Below are 18,799 nucleotides of genomic sequence, written 5' to 3'. Positions count from 1 at the left end.
AAAGGTTTTCCAAGACTTTTTAAGTGATGAACTATCCTCTGGATAGGTCATCAGTAGAGATGAGCAAATCGAAGTTGACGAAGTGGAATTCGATCCGAATTTCAGTAAAAATTAGATTCGCACCGAATCCGAATTTCCTCACGCTTCGTGGTAACGAATCGCATTTTTTGGCTGCTGCACGTTTTAGGACATGGAGCAAGGAACTCTGTGAATGAGGGATCACCCACAATGCCATGCATGCAGCCAATCAGCAGCCAGCCAACTCTGTGATATCAAGAGCCCTATAAATAGCCTCAGCCATCTTGGATTCAGCCATTTTCCAGTGTACTTAGTGCAGGGAGAGACATCAGCAGGCGCTAGGGACAGTGCTAGAAAAGACTTTAAAACTTTTATTTTGCTGTATAGAAGTTCAGAGAAAGGATAGGGAGGAATCATTCCACAGTATTGAAGCACAGAACAGGGATCAGTAGGGGAGTTTACAACCTGGGTAATAGGAACAATCCTATTACACCTTGCTGCACTGACTGTTGATCCAAATTGCCATTATACAGCACTGTAATTCCAGCAAACCGTTCTTGTTATTGGGGTGCAAGTGCTGTTTGATACAGCCATTAACAGGGTTTATTACAAGGAAATATTTCTATGTCTTATTTGCCCTTGTGCGGTGCAGTTATATGTTCTAAAGCATTTTTTGGCTTGTATTAGTGGGGAAAAAAAGGGTTTATTAGCCGTTGTGTGGTGAAGTGAGAAAATTACAGCCCTTTTTGGCGTGTATTAGTGGCAAAGTGGCAAAAAAATATATATTTTTTGCTGTTTAGTGGTGCAGTTATATGTTCTAAAGCCTTTTGTGGCGTGTATAAGTGGAAAAATGAAGGGCCTATTTGCCATTCAGCGGTGCAGTTATATGCTCTAAAGCCCTTTTTGGCGTGTATTAGTGGCAAAAAAATATATATTATTTGCCGGTCAGCGGTGCAGTTATGTGTTCTAAAGCCCTCTTTGGCGTGTATTAGTGGCAAAAAAATATATACAGTATTTGCCGTTCAGCGGTGCAGTTATATGTTCTAAAGCCTTTTGTGGGGTGTATAAGTGGAGAAAAGTAAGGCCCTATTTGCCGTTCAGCGGTGCAGTTATATGTTCTAAAGCCTTCTTTGGCGTGTATTAGTGGGAAAAAAAGGGCTTATCAGCCGTTGTGTGGTGAAGTGAGAAAATTACAGACTTTTTTGGGGTGTTTAAATTTTCCTCTTTATTTATTTATTTAATCTAACAGTATGTCAGACAGAGAAAGGCCAGGCCCTGCACAGGGGAGTGGCAGAGGCAGGCCTAAATGTTTCTGGCAAAGGTCGCAGCAGAGTAAGGGGGCGTGGCAGCAGGAGTCACAGTGAGAGACCTGAGCTCCCGTTGTCATCTAGCGGTCATGTCTTGACCAGCAACCCAGTGGTTCTTGAATGGTTGACTCGGTCATCCACTTCATCCCAAGTGACATCAGATACCCCTAGCCAAGAGTCGGTGGGTTCGTCAGACACAACCCTTAGTTGGCATGGCCCGGGAGCAGGCCCTGTGCCCTCACCTGTCCTCAACCTGCCTCTGTCCTTTTCTGTTCCCTCATAGTGGGCTCAGTTCCACTATACAGCAAGCTACTAGAGGACAGTCAGCAGCTACTGGACAGCCAAGATGTGGAGGCCGCTTCCTCTGGTAGGCTGGCAAGTAGTGATGAGGAGAGTGGCGTGGGAGCTGGTGTTGTGAGTGGTCAGGCTCCTGACCCAGAGACCATTGAGGAGGACATCCCAAGTGACATCAGATGATGATGTAGCTGATCGGGAGAAGAGGATGGCAGCTTGCCCGTGAGGCAGCGACGGAGCCAGCAAGTCGCTAGCATGGCTGGGAGTCAGCAGGGTGGCAGCAGTGGGCGGTCGGGAGCCAAACATGCCCGGGGTAGACTACCCGCTTCGCAAGAGCCTACCTGCCCGGAAAGTAGTGGTGCAGAGGTTCACGGAAGCAGCGGCGGTAGCAATCAGTCAGTGCGGAGTGTTGGGGGTAAGTTATTTGTTAAGCCGCTGGAGGAGGTGGACATGGCCATTTGTAGAATCTGTGGGCAGAAGGTGAAGCGTGGCCAGGGTGCCAATGTTGGCACCACGGCCCTGCGTCAACATATGCAGCGTCACCATAAAATGGCCTGGGAGAACCGTGGCTCCCATGTGGTAGTCCAGCCTGCTGCAGCAACCGCCGCATCAACCGCCGCACCTGAATTCAGGCAGTCAAGGCTCCACCACCTCAGTCAAAGGGAGCTTTCTGTCCTTCCCATCTTGGTCCTGATGCTCCTGCTTCTCCTCCTACTCCTCGTCAGTAATTCCGTCAGCAATCGATCACCGAGCGATTGCCAAGAGACAACAGTATGCATGCACTCATCCAACGGCGCAGAAGCTGAATGTGCTCCTGGCCAAGTTGCTGGTGCTGCAGTCCCTCCCTTTCCAAGTGGTGGACTCTGCACCTTTCAGAGAACTGATTGCTTGTGCCGAGGCGGAGAGACCCAAGCCGTCATTCCTTTGCCAAAAAGGCAGTACCAGCCCTGCACACGTATGTAGAACAGAAGGTGGGCCAGTCTTTGAGCCTGTCGGTGTCTGCCAAAGTGCATGGCAGCGCCGACATATGGAGCTGTAACTTCGGTCAGGGACAGAAGATGTCTTTTACGGGCCACTGGGTGAATGTGGTTCCTGCACAGCCACACCATTAACTTGGCTAGGTGACGCTGCTTCCGCCTCCACGTTATCACGGCGTTGGTCCTGCGACAATGTCCCCCTCTGCCTCCTCATCCTCCACCATGTCCTCAGCCTCCACTGCAGCGAAAATTCACAGTGCCCCTCCAGCATACCACATGTGCAGGGCACGGCGGTGTCACGCTGTTCTGCACCACGTTTGCCTGGGCGAACAGAGTCACACAGGGGAGGAACTGCTCCATCTCCTTCATCAAGAAATCGAATCCTGGCTTTCTCTGCCACAAATCAAAATCGGAACCATGGTGACCGACAACGGGAAGAACACGGTGTCGGCGCTGCGTCAAGGAGGGCTGAGCCATGTGCCCTGCATGGCACATGTTTTTAATCTGGTTGTCAAGCGGTTGCTGAAGTCTTCCACCCATCTGTAAGACATCCTAAAAATGGCCAGGAAACTTTGCATGCACTTCAGCCACTCATACATCACAAAGCACACCCTCCTTGAACTGCAGCGGCAGAACGGCATCCCCCAACATAGGCTGATATGCGATGTTTCCACCCATTGAAATTCCACCCTCCATATGTTGGACCGACTATACGAACAGAAAAAGGCCATAAACGATTTCTTCATGATTCAAGCAGACAGGAGTACTCCCCTGTGTAACTTCGATGTCATCCAGTGGCAGCTCAAACGTGACACATGCCGTTTGCTCAGACCCTTTGAGGAGGCCACGTTATTTGTCAGTCGCCAGGACTACGGGATTTACAACGTCATTCCACTGCTTCATGTCCTGGAACAGATGCTGGTAAATATGGCTGGTCAGGGGACTGGAGACGTGTCGCCTACATCTCACAGCCACATGAGCACTGTGGGGGCTTAACTGGATGAGGAGGACATTGGAGCACAAGCATTGTGTAGCGAAATGGGTGGTTTTTCTACACAGGTGACAGGAGAAAAAGGAACAGGAGCAGCCAGAGGGAGATGAAGAAGACCAGGCAGAGGACCTAGACAAACTGTGGCAGTATACAGTGGAGATGGAGGCAGGGAGTCCCTCCGAGTCACTTGCACAAATGGCCCGATGCATGCTCACTTGCTTGCGCAGTGACAGCCGAATTGTCACCATTCTGCAGAGGGCTTCAGATGACTTCTGGTTCTCCACTTTGTTCTACCCTCGCTACTGGTCCAAAATGGGGGCCTTTTTCCACACCCGCTGAGAAGGAGGACAAACTGAACTACTATAGAGACATCCTATGTAGTCATTTGGCCGCTGCCTATCTGCGCTATCGTCCATCCTCTCGCATGTCTGACCAGGGGGGCCCTCTGCACTCACATTCCTCTGCCATGGCTGCTGTGGCGGGGGATGGGGGGGGGGTAGGAGTAGTTCCAGCTCCATCAGCAGCATTTTAAGTTTAGAGTCGCTGATGAGCAGCTTTCTTCACTCACCTAGTGAAGAAACCACTTAACAGCAGCAGCTAGACCTGGAGCAGGATCTGAACCAGCAGGTGGTGGCATACTTGGACACCACCCTGCCACCCCACATTGAAGATCCGCTGGACTACTGGTAAGCCAAACTGGATTTGTGGCTGCAACTTTTTTGCCCTGGAAAAGCTGTCCTGCCTGGCCGGTAGTGTGGTAGAGTGGGTTTTTTAGTGTGGCGGGGGCCATAGTTACCCCAAGAAGAACTCGCCTGTCCACTCAAAATGTGGAGAGACTGACCTTTGTCAAGATGAATCAGGCGTGGATCAGCCAGGATTTCCACCCACCAATGCCTGATGCATCAGACTAGATCATCCATGGTGCCACAACACTTTCTTCTGGCTACCTGCCTCAGCTACTATTCTGATGCTGCCACCCGCCGGATGCCACAATTCTGATGCCAAGTGCTCCTTCTTTCACCCACCATCTTCAGCTGGTACTGGTATTGCCACCCACCTTCCCACTCTGTCACCGGGTCACTCTGTGGTCTCCTGGTGCTGCTGCCACCTCCACACTATGTCACCTTGCCACTCTGTGGTCTCCTGATGCTGCTGCCACCTCCACACCAGTGGCGTAAGTACCGGGGAAGCAGCTGCTTTGGGGCCTGGGCTGACAAGGGGCCCGTCCGCCCGGGAGCAGTGTCTCAGTGTCAGACAACATGAGGATTATCTTCACTTACAGTGCGGTCACATCACCATTAGTCTCTGACCGCCGACAGCCAATCCCCCCTCCCCTTGTCAGCCCCATAAAGAAAGCTGTTTATATGTATGTGTCCAGACTCACTTAGGCGTGCAGGCTCAGGAGGACCGCAGGGCTGCAGCATTACACATCAGCAGTAATGAGGAGCTGGCTCTACATACGTGCCTGTTGACGATTGATGCTGTCCGCGCTTAGAAGGAAGCATGCAGAGGTCAGGAAGAAAAAAACTCTCTGCATGCTATCAGCGGTGCTCCTCCTCCTCCGTGCCTCCTGACTGCTCCTCTCCTGCAGTCTTCAATTAGAAAGATAATTGACCAATCTGTGTTTGTTATGTGTGTGTATATACCTATGTTTGTATATATGTGTCTATATATATCTCTAGCTATGTATATGTGTCTATATTTATCTATGCATGCATGGGTGTTTATATGTATGTATGTCTGTATATATATATATATATATATATATATATATATATATATATATACACACACTCACCTAAAGAATCATTAGGAACACCATACTAATACGGTGTTGGACCCCCTTTTGCCTTCAGAACTGCCTTAATACTATGTGGCATTGATTCCACAAGGTGCTGATAGCATTCTTTAGAAATGTTGGCCCCTATTCATAGGATCGCATCTTGCAGTTGATGGAGATTTGAGGGATGCACATCCAGGGCACGACGCTCCCGTTCCACCACATCCCAAAGATGCTCTATTGCGTTGAGATCTGGTGACTGTGGGGGCCATTTTAGTACAGTGAACTCATTGTCATGTTCAAGAAACCAATTTGAAAACATCCCCCACACCATTACACCACCAACACCAGCCTGCACAGTGGTAACAAGGCATGATGGATACATGTTCTCATTCTGTTTACGCCAGATTCGGACTCTACCATTTGAATGTCTCAACAGAAATCGAGACTCATCAGACCAGGCAACATTTTTCCAGTCTTCAACAGTCCAATTTTGGTGAGCTTGTGCAAATTGTAGCCTCTTTTTCCTATTTGTAGTGGAGATAATTGGTACCCGGTGGGGTCTTCTGCTGTTGTAGCCCATCCGCCTCAAGGTTGTGCGTGTTGTGGCTTCACAAATGCTTTTCTGCATACCTCTGTTGTAACCAGGGCCGGGCCGACACAGAGGCTGGGGAGGCTCCAGCCTCAGGGCGCAGGCTGGGGTGGGCGGAAAAACAAACCTCTTTTCTTTTTTTTTTATCACTTACTTGCCAGCAGCGCAGCGCTGCCAGGCGCCCTCCCCAGCCAGTGTTCACTCTAAGCTGCGCTTGTAGATAGGAGCAGGAGGCTGCTGATTGGCCAGTATCAGCTAGCTGCTCTGCCATTGGTCCATCCTTTCACAACCCCTTCTCTCTGGAGCTGAACACAGCAGGAGGGTGTGAACTTTGAAGACAGAAAGCCTGCGTTCTCACAGTGCATCATGTGACCATGAAGGAGCATGTGACCAGTGACGTCACAGACCTCCTTCTAACAAATCCATTCTAGCATCTACCCAGCATGTATGGCAGGACTCTGCTGAGCAAAGACCATGTGCCCAGGTGAGGTGACCACAGAAGTGCCCTGGCATCTGTCTGCTGCTGGAAGCTCAATGTGGAGCTTTATGAATGTAAAAACTAAGATACCCAAGAGGCTAAACAAAGCCCTGCTTGTCTGCTTCTGACCCTAATCTTAACACATAACGTTAATTTGATTGCAGTGTACTCTAACACCTAAAGGGATTTTTTTTAAAGCCTGCTGTTTCTCTAGATGACCTTATGCTGATAGTAGTGTTAATAGAGTCTCAAAGGTCTGTAAAAATAGGGTAACTGCTTTTATAGACCCTTGAGACTCTATTAACACTACTATAAACATAAGGTCACCTAGAGAAAGAGCAAGTTCTTTTAATTATTTTTTTCCTTTAGGTGTTAAAACATAACTTATTTGATTGCTTGAACACCTAAAGGAAATCAAATAAAAAACCTGCTGTTTCTCAAGATGACCTTATGTTGATAGCAGTGGTAATAGAGTCTGAAAGGTCTATAGAAGCAGTTACCCTATTTTTACAGACCTTTGAGGCTCTATTAACACTACTATCAACATAAAGTCATCTAGAGACACAGCAGGTTTTTAAAAAGATTTTTCCTTTAGGTGTTACAGCAATCAAATGAAAGTTATGTTTTAACACCTAAAGGAAAAACATAATTAAAAAAACATGCTGTTTCTCTAAATGACCTGATGTTGATAGTAGTGTTAATAGAGTCTCAAAGGTTTGTAAAAATAGTGTACCTGCTTCTATAGACCTTTGAGACTCTATTACCACTACTTTTAGCATAAGATCATCTGGAGAAACATCAGGTTTTAAAAAAAATAATAATTTTTCTTTAGGTGTTAGAGCAATCAAATGGAGGGGGAGAAATGTGACATGGGTGAGGATGGGGTTACATGATGGGCCGGAGACAATGACTGTAGTATGTCTGTGCCATGGACGGGGAGAAATATGACATGGAGGGCTGATGGCTGACATGGGGGTCTGATCTGAGGCATTGGGGCTGTGCCTGTGAGCTGGGGTCTGATGGCTGGTCTGACCTGAGGTGGAATGAAAAATATTGTTTCCTATTATCCTCCTCTAAAACCTAGGTGCGTCTTATGGGACGAACCTACATTTTGGCGCATCCCCCCTTCCCCCAGGTGAGCTGAAGGGGAAGGGGGGGGGGTCGGGGACGCCAAAATGTAAGTTCGCTTGTGTTGGTAAAAAACCTTGCACCGGCCGTGGGCGCAGGCAAGGGGGGGGGGCGCACTTGGGCAGCTCAGCCTCTGTTGGTGGTGGACCTTGTCACAGCCCTGGTTGTAACGAGTGGTTATTTCAGTCAACGTTGCTCTTCTATCAGCTTGAATCAGTCGGCCCATTCTCCTCTGACCTCTAGCATCCACAAGGCATTTTTGCCCACAGGACTGCCACATACTGGATGTTTTTCCCTTTTCACACCATTCTTTGTAAACACTAGAAATGGTTGTGCGTGAAAATCCCAGTAACTGAGCAGATTGTGAAATACTCAGACCGGCCCGTCTGGCACCAACAACCATGCCACCCTCAAAATTGCTTAAATCACCTTTCTTTCCCATTCTGAGTTCAGGAGTTTGGAGTTCAGGAGATTGTCTTGTCCAGGACCACACCCCTAAATGCATTGAAGCAACTGCCATGTGATTGGTTGACTAGATAATTGCATTAATGAGAAATAGAACAGGTGTTGCTAATAATTCTTTAGGTGAGTGTATATATAATATATATATATATATATATATATATATATATATACACAGTACAGACCAAAAGTTTGGACATACCTTCTCATTCAAAGAGTTTTCTTTATTTTCATGACTATGAAGGCATCAAAACTATGAATTAACACATGTGGAATTATATACATAACAATCAAGTGTGAAACAACTGAAAATATGTCATATTCTAGGTTCTTCAAAGTAGCCACCTTTTGCTTGGATTACTGCTTTGCACACTCTTGGCATTCTCTTCAAGAGGTAGTCCCCTGAAATGGTCTTCCAACAGTCTTGAAGGAGTTCCCAGAGATGCTTAGCACTTGTTGGCCCTTTTGCCTTCACTCTGCGGTCCAGCTCACCCCAAACCATCTCAATTGGGTTCAGGTGCGGTGACTGTGGAGGCCGGGTCATCTGGCGCAGCACCCCATCACTCTCCTTCATGGACAAATAGCCCTTACTTTCAAAGTTTTCCCAATTTTTTGGCTGACTGACTGACCTTCATTTCTTAAAGTAATGATGGCCACTCGTTTTTCTTTACTTAGCTGCTTTTTTCTTGCCATAATACAAATTCTAACAGTCTATTCAGTAGGACTATCAGCTGTGTATCCACCTGACTTCTCCTCAATGCAACTGATGGGTCCAACCCCATTTATAAGGCAAGAAATCCCACTTATTAAACCTGACAGGGCACACCTGTGAAGTGAAAACCATTCCAGGGGACTACCTCTTGAAGCTCATCAAGAGAATGCCAAGAGTGTGCAAAGCAGTTATCAAAGCAAAAGGTGGCTACTTTGAAGAACCTAGAATATGACATATTTTTAGTTGTTTCACACTTGTTTGTTATGTATATAATTCCACATGTGTTAATTCATAGTTTTAATGCCTTCAGTGTGAATCTACAATTTTCATAGTCATGAAAATAAAGAAAACTCTTTGAATGAGAAGGTGTGTCCAAACTTTTGGTCTGTACTGTATATACAGTCAGGTCCATAAATAATGGGACATCGACACAATTTTCACATTTTTGGCTCTATATACCACCACAATGGATTTTAAATAAAACAAACAAGATGTGCTTTAACTGCAGACTGTCAGCTTTAATGTGAGAGTATTTACATCCAAATCAGGTAAACGGTGTAGGAATTACAACAGTTTGCATATGTGCCTCCCACTTGTTAAGGGACAAAAAGTAATGGGACAGAATAATAATCATAAATCAAACTTTCACTTTTTAATACTTGGTTGCAAATCCTTTGCAATCAATTACAGCCTGAAGTCTGGAACGCATAGACATCACCAGATGCTGGGTTTCATCCCTGGTGATGCTCTGCCAGGCCTCTACTGCAACTGTCTTCAGTTCCTGCTTGTTCTTGGGGCATTTTCCCTTCAGTTTTGTCTTCAGCAAGTGAAATGCATGCTCAATCGGATTCAGGTCAGGTGATTGACTTGGCCATTGCATAACATTCCACTTCTTTCCCTTAAAAAACTCTGTGGTTGCTTTTGCAGTAGGCTTTGGGTCATTGTCCATCTGCACTGTTTAAGCGCCGTCCAATGAGTTCTGAAGCATTTAGCTGAATATAAGCAGATAATATTGCCCGAAACACTTCAGAATTCATCCTGCTGCTTTTGTCAGCAGTCACATCATCAATAAATACAAGAGAACCAGTTCCATTGGCAGCCATACATGCCCACGCCATGACACTACCACCACCATGCTTCACTGATGAGGTGGTATGCTTAGGATCATGAGCAGTTCCTTTCCTTTTCCATACTCTTCGCTTCCCATCACTCTGGTACAAGTTGATCTTGGTCTCATCTGTCCATAGGATGTTGTTCCAGAACTGTGAAGGCCTTTTTAGATGTCGTTTGGCAAACTTTAATCTGGCCTTCCTGTTTTTGAGGCTCACCAATGGTTACATCTTGTGGTGAACCCTCTGTATTCACTCTGGTGAAGTCTTCTCTTGATTGTTGACTTTGACACACATACACCTACCTCCTGCAGAGTGTTCTTGATCTGGCCAACTGTTGTGAAGGGTGTTTTCTTCACCAGGGAAAGAATTCTTTCATCATCCACCACAGTTGTTTTCTGTGGTTTTCAGTGGTCTTCCGGGTCTTTTGGTGTTGCTGAGCTCACCGGTGTGTTCTATCTTTTTAAGAATGTTCCAAACAGTTGTTTTGGCCACGCCTAATGTTTTTGCTATCTCTCTGATGGGTTTGTTTTGTTTTTTCAGCCTAATGATGGCTTGCTTCACTGATAGTGACAGCTCTTTGGTTCTCATCTTGAGAGTTGACAGCAACAGATTCCAAATGCAAATAGCACACTTGAAATGACCTCTGGACCTTTTATCTGCTCATTGTAATTGGGATAATGAGGGAATAACACACACCTGGCCATGGAACAGCTGAGAAGCCAATTGTCCCATTACTTTTGGTCCCTTAACAAGTGGGAGCCACATATGCAAACATTTGTAATTCCTACACTGTTCACCTGATTTGGATGTAAATACACTCAAATTAAAGCTGACAGTCAGCAGTTAAAGCACATCTTGTTTATTTCATTTCAAATCCATTGTGGTGGTGTATAGAGCCAAAAATGTTAAAATTGTGTCTATGTCCCAATATTTATGGACCTGACTGTATATATAATCTATGTATGCATCTATATACAGTACAGACGAAAAGTTTGGAAACACCTTCTCATTCAAAGAGTTTTCTTTATTTTCATGACTATGAAAATTGTAGATTCACACTGAAGGCATCAAAACTATGAATTAACACATGTGGAATTATATACATAACAAACAAGTGTGAAACAACTGAAAATATGTCATATTCTAGGTTCTTCAAAGTAGCCACCTTTTGCTTGGATTACTGCTTTGCACACTCTTGGCATTCTCTTGATAAGCTTCAAGAGGTAGTCCCCTGAAATGGTTTTCACTTCACAGGTGTGCCCTGTCAGGTTTAATAAGTGGGATTTCTTGCCTTATAAATGGGGTTGGGACTCTTCAGTCACTCCTAAATCCCGGACCCAAGTTCAAGCTACCACAAACTCAGCAATCTAACATCACTGGTTGCCATTTACCTCCGGGATTTACATCACTGAGAGCAGCAGCCTCAGTGACACATACTTACCATCAATAACCTCACCCTTTAGATGCTTACATATACCCCCCCCTCTGCCCAAGGCCAGGGGACTGGGCACTTGACCCTGATAGACAGTAAATTCTTGACAAGGCATCAGCATTAACATGAAGCTTCCCTGCCCTGTGCTCTACCACAAAATTAAAGTCCTGCAACTCCAGGAACCACCGTGTTACCCTTGCATTGTTTCCTTTATTTCGGCACATCCATTTTAAAGGGGCATGGTCAGATACCAAGCGGAACTTCCTACCTGCCAAATAGTACCTCGAAGCCACGAGGGCCCACTTTATTGCCAAACACTCCCTCTCCACTATTGAGTAGTTTCTCTCACAGGAGGTGAGTTTTCTACTCAAATATATGATGGGGTGTTCTTCCCCATTTACCTCTTGTGACATTACTGCCCCTAAACCAACCTCTGAGGCATCGGTCTGGACAATAAACTCTTTTGAGAAGTCTGGTGCGATCAGCACAGGCTGACTGCATAGGGCTTTTTTAAGGTCCTGAAACGCCTTTTCTGTCTCTTGAGACCACTGGACCATTACTGACTTTCTCCCTTTCGTGAGGTCTGTTAATGGTGCTGCAATGGAGGCAAAGTTCGGGACAAATCTGCGGTAATAGCCAACAATCCCCAAGAACGCCATCACCTGTTTTTTTGTCCGAGGCTGTGGCCACTTCTGAATTGCCTCCACTTTGTTTACCTGTGGTCTTATTGTGCCCTTACCTACAATATACCCCAGATAGCGAGCCTCCTCTAACCCAATAGCGCACTTCTCCGGGTTAGCAGTAAAGCCAGCTTTCCTGAGGGAATCCAGTACGGCCTGTACCTTACCTAGATGGGATTCCCAGTCCGTGCTAAAGACCACGATATCGTCTAAGTATGCTGCTGGTAACCTTTTATGGGGGCCCAAGACCCTGTCCATCGCTCTCTGGAAAGTGGCGGGTGCCCCTTGTAACCCAAAGGGCATCCTGGTATATTGAAAGAGCCCATCTGGGGTGGAGAAGGCAGTCTTTTCCTTTGCCTCCTCTGATAGGGGAATCTGCCAGTACCCCTTGGTGAGGTCAAGTGTGGTAATATACCTAGCTGGTCCCAACCTTTCAATTAATTCATCCACCCGGGGCATAGGATAGGAATCGCATTTAGAGACTTCATTTAGACGGCGGAAGTCATTGTAAAACCGCCAGGTCCCATTTGGCTTAGGCACTAATACAATGGGGCTGGACCACCCGCTTTTGGATTCCTCAATAACCTGCAGAGATAACATACGCTTTACCTCCTCAGAGACCTCTTGTCTCCGAGCCTCAGGGATTCTGTATGGTTTAAGGTTTATCGTTACCTCGGGGTCAGTGACTATATCATGCTGAATGACATCTGTAGTGCCTGGCAGGTCCGTAAAAATATCCCTGTTCTGCTGTAGAAACTCCTTGGTTTCTTGTTTTTGGGGTTTGGACAGGGTGTCACCTATTGCAACCTTTTCAATATCTGTGCGACAATCCATTTGGGGTTTTGTGGCCGCTACCAGGGACTCTCTATCCTTCCAAGGTTTTATTAAATTGACGTAATAGAGTTGGATGGGCTTTCTTTTCCCAGGCTGATGTATTTTATAATTGACTTCTCCAACCCTTTCTACTACTTCAAAAGGACCCTGCCACTTGGCCAGAAATTTGCTTTCTACCGTGGGAACCAGCACTAGTACCCTGTCCCCAGGGTTGAACTGCCTCACCCGGGCCGCTCTATTGTACACCCTGCTCTGGGACTCTTGGGCCTTCTGCATGTGTTCCCTCACGATGGGCATAATACTGCTGATGCGATCTTGCATTTGGGCCACGTGTTCTATCACACTTCTGTAAGGGGTAGCCTCACTCTCCCAAGTCTCCTTGGCAATATCCAGCAATCCCCTGGGATGTCTCCCATATAATAACTCAAATGGAGAGAAGCCAGTGGAGGACTGGGGGACCTCTCGGATGGAAAACATGAGATATGGCAACAGACAATCCCAGTCCCTCCCATCCTTTTCTACCACCCTTCTCAACATCCCCTTTAAGGTTTTATTGAACCTCTCTACGAGGCCATCTGTTTGGGGATGATATACAGAGGTTCTTAGCTGCTTAATTTTCAGCAGGTTGCAAAGCTCCTTCATAACTTTTGACATGAAAGGTGTACCCTGGTCAGTCAGTATTTCTTTTGGTAGGCCAGTTCTGGAAAATATATGAACCAACTCCCGAGCAATGCACTTGGAGGAGGTATTCCGCAACGGAATGGCTTCAGGATACCTGGTGGCATAGTCCAGCACTACCAAAATATACTGGTGGCCTCGGGCAGACCTAACTATCGGCCCCACCAAATCCATAGCTATTCTGTCAAATGGAATCTCAATTATTGGCAGGGGAACCAAGGGGCTCCGAAAGTGACTCACAGGAGCCGTTACTTGGCAGGTAGGGCAGGACCGACAAAACCTTTCAACCTCTTGGTAACAACCTGGCCAATAGAACCTTTGCAGGATTCTTTCCTTTGTTTTGTCAGTCCCCAGATGACCCCCAAGTAAATGGGTGTGGGCCATATCAAGGACCATCCTTCTATATGGTATGGGTACCACCAATTGCTCCACAATTTCATTACGCATCTTAGTAACACGATACAGTAAGTTATCACTGACAGCAAAATGAGGAAACCTTTGATCAGCATTAGGCTCCTGAGGTACCTCATTCAGTACAGTTACATTTTCCCATGCATGTTTCAGGGTGGAGTCTCGTAACTGAGCAGTCCCAAAGTTCTCCCGTGACACTTCCAAGTCCGGTACATTCTGCTCAGGGTTAGACTCCTCACCCTCATCCCCAGCCAATACTTCAAGGGGAAAACTGTCTGATACCTCATTGGTCACCCCTACAGCATCTGTTTGGGCTTCTTCCCCTAAAGGAATTGGGCTGAAAGAAGGTGAACATGCAACAGGCGTATCATTACAGTGGGAATGAGACCAGAGTTCCCAGAACAACGGAAAATCACATCCCACAATCAATGGATGTAATAAGTCTGGTACCACACCCACTTCATGGGTCACTGTCCCGCAGCCAGTCCCTACAGTCACTTTGGCCAGCGGATAATGCTTAGTGTCCCCATGGATACAAACCACCCCCACCCGCCTTTCAGGGATGACCAGGTCATGGGGTACGGCAGCACACAAGAGGGTGACCAGGCTACCTGAGTCCAAAAGGGCCACAACACTAACCCCGTTTACCTGGAGTTGACGCTCCTGGGGACCTGGTTCCTGCAGGGGTGTAGCACTGCAAACAGGATGAGCAAACATGGAGAGGCGGCGGGTGGCACAACACTCCATTGGCTCCTCCCCCTGGGAACAGTGTGCTGCAATATGCCCCAGTTGCTGACACTTCCAACAACGGACCTCAGGTCGGCCTTCGAGTGGGGCTTCAGAACGGGAGGGTACCTTTCTTGGAATGAAAAACCTCTTTCCCCGGGGTGAGCCACCCAGGCTTTCTCTGTTGGCTCGGTCCTCCTGCTCAGAGGTAGAAATGGCTGTGGAGGTTGCTCTCTGTCGACGACCACCAGAGGATCCCACGAACTGCTGTGGTTTACCTTCAGGCCTCAGACAGGTCTCGGTAGTCGTAAACCGCTCCACAAGTGAAACCAATTGATCCAGGGTTTTGGGGTCTCCATGAGCAACCCAGCGGTGAATGTCCCAAGGAAGTCCACTCACATAGCGGTCGAGCACGATTCGTTCGACCATGTCTGCTGTACTCAGTGTCTCGGGTTGTAGCCACTTGCGCACAAGGTGTAACAAATCAAACATTTGAAAGCGGGGCGGTTTTTTCTCTTCAAACCGCCATTCATGGACTCTGCGAGCGCACACAGATAAGGTGACTCCCAGCCTGGCCATGATTTCTGCTTTAAGGATATCATAGTCTTTGGCCTGTTCTGCTGTTAAATCAAAATATGCTTTTTGCGGCTCTCCAGTCAAATAAGGCGCCAGAACCTCAGTCCATTCAGCCACAGGGAGTTTCTCCCTTTCCACAATCCTTTCAAACACCGCCAGATAGGCCTCTATGTCGTCATCGGGGGTCATTTTTTGCAAGGCGCGGTGCACTGCTTTTTTTTCATTCACAGTCCCAGCTAATTCCTCTATATTCCTTGGTTGAGCTGACACACTCTCTCTCAGGACTGTGATCTGTTCCAGCAACAGACGGTTGGTTTCCTGCTGGGCAGCACTGACCTGCACAAACTGCTTAACCAGCTCATCCATGGCAGGAGTCTCACTGGGCAACAATGTAGCAGCCTTTATCCAGGACATAAGCAGGTTACAGAGTCCAAAAAAAAATATTATGCAGCCGTTACCCTTAGCAACCACTTGCCCGCATCCGACACCATATGTGGAGATTAGCTGTACAAATGGTAGGCAGTCGGCAGGATTGGATGCAACATAAGGGTTTTATTGGAAAAAACACAACTCAAATTTGGTCCAACAGGACGGCTTGGCTTCAGCCCATCAAAGTTCAGTCACATAAAGCACTTATCTTCAGCCCTCATGTGTCATATAACAGTTCAATTGTTAAACAGGCAAAATACAGGAGTCATCTTTGTGCAGAATCTTGTCTTTTCCCTTCTCAGGAACACTGTGGAGAGGAATGCTCCTAAATCCTCTGCAGACCAACACCAAACACATACTGACAGTGTGTCTTTTAAATTAGCTTCCAGCTGGGTGAGGTGGTAACACAGGAGATGGAGTATGGGAGTGACCTTCCCACCCAAACTCTTCAGTCACTCCTAAATCCCGGACCCAAGTTCCAGCTACCACAAACTCAGCAATCTAACATCACTGGTTGCCATTTACCTCCGGGATTTACATCACTGAGAGCAGCAGCCTCAGTGACACATACTTACCATCAATAACCTCACCCTTTAGATGCTTACAATATATATATAAAATGTGTGTCTTTACGTGTATAGGTACCTATTGTCTATGCATGTATTTGTCTCACTCTCTTTCTCTCTCAACAAATATGTTGGTGATCATATTCAGTGGCGTCTCTAGCTTTCAAATTTGGGGGGGGGGGGGGCACACTGGGGGCCAGGACAAAAGTAGAGGGGGCTTCTATAACAACGATACATTTACACAAGTACGCTTAGAAATGCTGCGATACTTTACCTAATACCTAAAACCGCAACAGGGAAGAAAAGTCCTGCTGTCTGTGGTTTTAAAAAAAAAAACAATCACTCAGATTTCAACATGTCCTAGTTGCCTGTGGATGACATTTTTATAGGGAGGGGGATCTGTGGATGACACTGCTATGGGGGGGGGGAATCTGTGGATGACACATACCGTATATAGCATCTTATGCTATATGTGTCATCCACAGATCCACCCCATGACAGTGTCATCCCCATTTCCCCCTCCATAACAGTGTCATCCCCATTTCCCCCTCCATAACAGTGTCATCCACAGATCACCCTCCCTATAACAGTGTCATCCATAGATCCCTCTCCCTATAACAGTGTCATCCACAGATCCCCCTCCCCGCCGCTCACAGGAGTGTACATTTGATATTTCTAAACTGTAATCCATATCCTGCAGTAACTTTAACTTTAAATCAGGATTCAGCGGCCGCTCATCTCTACTAATACCTTAACCTTACACCACTCGGCTAGCTTCGGCAACAGGGCTAGGCTACAGCCTACAGGCACTGCCTGTTAGTTGTTACCGAGCGAGCGCTGATTTCTGCAGGTCAGAGGTTACGGATTACAGTTTAGAAGAAATTTACACTCCTGTGAGCGGTCCAGACCAGTGGCGGATCCAGAGCCTGGTCTCGGGAGGGGCACTTCCAGATTATTTTCTGTCCGCCGCCACAGAACAAGGGTGCTTATAGAACAGACTACACAGTGTAGAGGTATACTGTACATTGTGTGGCACAGTGTAGAGGTATACTGTACATTGTGTGGCACAGTGTAGAGGTATACTGTACATTGTGTGGCACAGTGTAGAGGTATACTGTACATTGTGTGGCACAGTGTCGAGGTATACTGTATATTGTGTGACACAGTGTAGAGGTATACTGTACATTGTGTGGCACAGTGTATGCTATATGTGTATAACATAAACATATTTCACATGAAAACTTACAATTACTTGGCTTGGCCCTTGGGGATCTCGGACGCCACTTCACCACTTTGGCCGGGGGCTCGGCGGAGCTGATGTTGTGTTTTATCCTAATGAGAAAGATTTCATAATAAGGATTTGGAGAAGGGGCAGAGGGATAGCAGGAGTCTGGTGCTGCTACTAGGGGGTCATACCATGGGGGAGTAATAAAGCCCACCATAATGCCCCCCCAGTAGAAATAATTCTCCTTAGGCCTAATGCACGCGGCCGTGTTCCGTGGCAGAGAGCGGTCCGTGGTATGCCGGGCTGGATTCCTGTTCAGAGCAGGAGTGCACGGCGTCATTGGTTGCTATGACGCCGTGCGCTCCTGCTCTGAACAGGAATCCAGCCCGGCATTCCACGGACCGCTCTCGGCCACGGCATTCGGCCTTATAATGTGACAATGCAAAAAATACCCCCTTGTAATGCTCCCAGTTGAGCTAATGTCCCCCATAATGTGCCAGTATAAAATTCCCCTATATAGTGCCCCCAGTAAGTGCCCCCATAGCGCTCCTCTCCCCCCTCCCTCCTAGTGCCCCCCATAATGTACCAGTATAAAATGCCCCATATATCGTGCCCCAGTAGATGCCCTCAGTGTCCCCCATAATTTGCAAGTATAAAATACCCCTTCTTAGTGCCCCCCGTAGATGACTCCTTAGTACTCCTCTCCCCCCTTCCCCATAGTACCCACCATAATGTGTCCCAGTATAAAATGCTAATGTACAGAGCCCCCCATATAAAATACCCCTTCTTTGTGGCCTCAGTAGATGCCCCTATAGTGCCCACCAATAATGTGCCAGTAATAAGTGCCCTCAATAACGTGCCAGTAATAAGTGCCCCCAATAACGTGCCAGTAATAAGTGCCCCCAATAACGTGCCAGTAACAAGAGCCCCCCATCACGTACCAGTAACAAGAGCCCCCCATCATGTGCCAGTAATAAGCCCCCCCATCATGTGCCAGTAATAAGCCCCCCCATCATGTGCCAGTAATAAGCCCCCCCATCATGTGCCAGTAATAAGCCCCCCCATCATGTGCCAGTAATAAGCCCCCCCATCATGTGCCAGTAATAAGCCCCCCCATCATGTGCCAGTAATAAGCCCCCCATTACGTGCCAGTAATAAGCCCCCCCCATTACTTGCCAGTAATAAGCCCCCTATCATGTGCCATCTTCCTGTGCCCGACTGCAGCGGCTCACTTGGGGGGGCATTTTAGTTGGGAGGGGCACATGGGGGGGGAACAGCGTGATGTAGGGGGGGCGTAGCCCACTCTGGCCCCCCCCCCCCCGGCGACGTTACTGATAATATTTATTGTATTTTCACCCTATAAGATGCATTTTTTTCCCCACCAAAAGTGG

At 47.2% G+C, this 18,799-nt stretch overlaps 1 long non-coding RNA gene across 1 annotated transcript; it reads left to right on the top strand.

The window, feature by feature from the left end:
- Positions 1-10,308: 10,308 nt before the first annotated feature.
- Positions 10,309-17,765, top strand: LOC120991518. Its single transcript, XR_005776705.1, has 3 exons — positions 10,309-10,319; positions 14,231-14,233; positions 17,658-17,765. It is a non-coding gene; the product is annotated as an uncharacterized LOC120991518 (long non-coding RNA).
- Positions 17,766-18,799: the final 1,034 nt, after the last annotated feature.

The sequence above is a fragment of the Bufo bufo genome, chromosome 2, assembly GCF_905171765.1.
Source record: "Bufo bufo chromosome 2, aBufBuf1.1, whole genome shotgun sequence".
Lineage (NCBI taxonomy): Eukaryota > Metazoa > Chordata > Amphibia > Anura > Bufonidae > Bufo > Bufo bufo.
The sequence above is the reverse complement of the archived record's forward strand: the minus strand, read 5'-3'. Positions and strand labels throughout refer to the sequence as shown.